A 3,448-nucleotide genomic window follows, 5' to 3' on the forward strand; every position below is an offset into this window, starting at 1 on the left:
GAGAGAAGTAAGTGGTTATCTCGACTCATCCCATATAAATTGTACCTTTTGTTATTTCCTCACATATAATATGACTTCACTCTTCGAAATGCAGAAGCTTAGTAAAAGGTGGTGAGAGGCGTCTACCATGGTCACCGAGTGGCATCATTGGGGGTCTTTGTAGGTTAAATTATCCTGGACTGGTCACTTTGTCGAACGGTATCATTGAGCCAGCTTGGTCATGGGATCACTACGAACTTGCACCGGATTTCCTGGATATGCGTCAGAGGGTTTATGATAACAGAGCCATGCGAGTGGTCAATGATTTCTGGGTAAGTCCTTTCAAACAGCTAAATGTCAATACCAAAAGGTTTAAATTTGCCATAGTCATGATTTAACCCTTCTCACATGTATGCATGTTTGTAGGATTTCTATACATGCATTGAGGGTCAGAAGGATTGTGCAAATGTGGTGGTTGAGAATATTGCCAAGAAACTAGTCCACGACATGCACTATGAGGAGCGCGTCCGGTTAGTGGTCAAGTATCACGCGGACTATCTCAACCATAGGATTTCCAAACAGGAGGCTCGAGGGATGCATCTTTCACTGGACAATTACTTCAAGGCAAGTGACAATGGATGCTTGATATTCCCTACACTACGGCAAAATTAGAATCCTTACTAAGATGTATTAGTTTAATTTACAGGTGATTCCTCGGTGGCGCGCTGACAAACGTCCGTGCTGGGAGAAGATCGTCGAACGGTTGACAGATCCATGGTGGCAGGATGAACACAAAGTAATATCTAAACGGCGTAAGTTGATGGGGGGTCGAGGACACCGTCAAGGCAACCTCACCATCCCAGGTGTCATCTCAAAACATGTAGGCAACCACATCCTTTTCTTTTCATCGTGTTCTCTTTCATTTGTGAGCATTCCCTTGATTGTTTGGATCACTTTCTTTTGTAGAAAGAAGACACTGGCAAGGATATCACTTACTTTGAGGCATGGACCATCAAACGTACCAAAGACGACAATGATAAGGACCCTCTCCACCCAGAGATGGACTGTATTAGCCCTAAAGCCCGGACAGATGGAGAGAACTACACCAAAAAATTGAAGGAGACGTACGGGCCTGACGCTGATCCTCACGTGCTACCGTTTGACCCTCTTGTGGCCATTGCCACGACAGGCGGTAGACCGAATGGACGGATGGCGGTTCACCTCGATTCTGTCATAACCTCCTCCCTTCCGAAAGTCAACACGCTCCGTGCTATGAGTACTGGCTCTACTCCTACCGTAGAGCGTCACGTACCACATTCCGTGAGCATTATTGAGGATATACAAGTCAGTGCTTCTTCATTGATCCTTCATGGTCCTTCTTCATGGATCCTTCTTCATTATTGAGGATATTTGCATTTCAACATGAATGACATTTGCATTGCCATATTGTAGACTCTACTGATTGACACCGAGAATGAACGAGATGAAAACCGGGCCAAGCTGAAGGCACAAGATGATCTAGTGAAGTCTTTACAACATATGGTGGCCAATCTTTATTCCATGCAAGGCCAACCAGTGCCATAGATGCCACCGACGCCAGAGTGGAACATTGTGAGTTTCGTTCAAACTATTTCTATCACCATTTTCGGCATTACCATATGCATTCATCTCACTATTGGGTCAATCCATCACAGCTCAACCCATCACAAGGGTCGAACAATGTTCTGGTAGTTCCACCTCAAGTTGGTAGAGTTGGGGCAGCAAAGGGAATGATGCCTTCTAATGTTGATGTTATCACTCCGGTTGATGGAGTTGGGGCAGCAAACGGAATGATGCCTTCTAATGTTGATGTTATCACTCCGATCTCCAAAATCGCGTGAACGTCATGTTATGTTATGTTTGAAACTATTCCTTGTATGTTGAGAACTCTTGCATCTTGAGACTTGTAAACTTGTGGTCTATTGCTTTTATGCACTATTGCTTTTATGTGGAATGTTTTTTAGAATCAATCATTGCTTCTTTTGTTCAATGATGCCTATATGTGACATGTTCTATGTGTGATGAACTATATGCTGCTGCTGTATATGTTTCGCTGCAGGAAAGAAACAGAAACAGGGAAAAAATGCTCCTCGGCACACCATTGCCGAGGGAGGCTCTCGGCAATGACTGTGAAACTGGACCAGAATGCACCCTTTACCGAGAGGCCTCTCGATAAAGCACAATAACCTGACACCTTTACCGAGAGGCCTCTCTGTAACGGATAATAACCTGTAGCCCTCCTGGCAACTTTACCGAGAGGCCTCTCGGTAAAGGAAAAAAGAATTGCCGACAGTGACTCTCGGCAAACTATTTTCACGGCTTTAGGAGAGGTGACGTGGCCCTCCCCTATTGGCTGAGTTTGCCGGGAGTCACACTCAGCAAAGATAGAGTTTGCTGACAGTGGCGCTCGGCGAAGTTGGCCCTCGGCCTGTTCGCCTGGCCCCACATGTCAGGAGCTGACACGTGCCAGCCACCTACTGGCTCTCTTTGCCGAGCGTGGCACTCGGCAAAGATGGCCCTCGGCCTGTTCGCCTGGCCCCACATGTCAGGAGCTGACACGTGTCAGCCACCTACTGGCTCTCTTTGCCGAGGGTGGCACTCGGCAAAGATGGCCCTCGGTCTGTTTGCCTGGCCTCACATGTCAGGAGCTGACACGTGTCAGCCACCTACTGGCTCTCTTTGCCGAGGGTGGCACTCGGCAAAGATGGCCCTCGGCCTGTTCGCCTGGCCCCACATGTCAGGAGCTGACACGTGTCAGCCACCTACTGGTTGTCTTTGACGAGAGGTGCACTCGGCAAAGATGGCCCTCGGCATGTTCGCCTGGCCCCACATGTCAGGAGCTGACACGTGTCAGCCACCTACTGGTTGTCTTTGCCGAGAAGTGCACTCGGCAAAGTAGGCTCTCGGCCTGCTCCCCTGGTCCCACGTGTCAGGAACCGCCGTCACAGTCTGCTCTCCGTTAGCTATTTTATTTTGCCGAGTGGTACTGTTTGACTCTCGGCAAATTCTTTGCCGAGTGCCCGTGTTCTGGCTCTCGGCAAACTCCTGTTTGCCGAAGAGGTGTACGCCGGGTGGCTTTTGCCGAGGGTGACACTCGGCAAAGGCTTTGCCGGCGGTTTTCGGTCCTTTGCTGAGTGTCCGTGGCACTCGGCGTAGCCTAGAATTCCAGTAGTGTATTCGATGCAGAGGCCGGGGGTTGACCTCCTTTTTTAAAAAAAAAAGAGCACGACGACCACAGATAAAAAGAGCAAAGAAGAAATGTATTACTGGTACAGCTACAGAATGGCGAATTGCCAAAGAGCATGACAACTAGAGAATGACGACTACGAATGGCAATTGAACAGTACTGTTAAGCCAAAAAAAAGTTTAAGACAGAATTAAGCAAACATTCCGCGGATGCTTCTTCCTGTAGTTAATTCTGGATCAAAGG

Source organism: Triticum dicoccoides, chromosome 6B (assembly GCF_002162155.2).
Source record: "Triticum dicoccoides isolate Atlit2015 ecotype Zavitan chromosome 6B, WEW_v2.0, whole genome shotgun sequence".
In the NCBI taxonomy this organism is placed as follows: Eukaryota; Viridiplantae; Streptophyta; class Magnoliopsida; order Poales; family Poaceae; genus Triticum; species Triticum dicoccoides.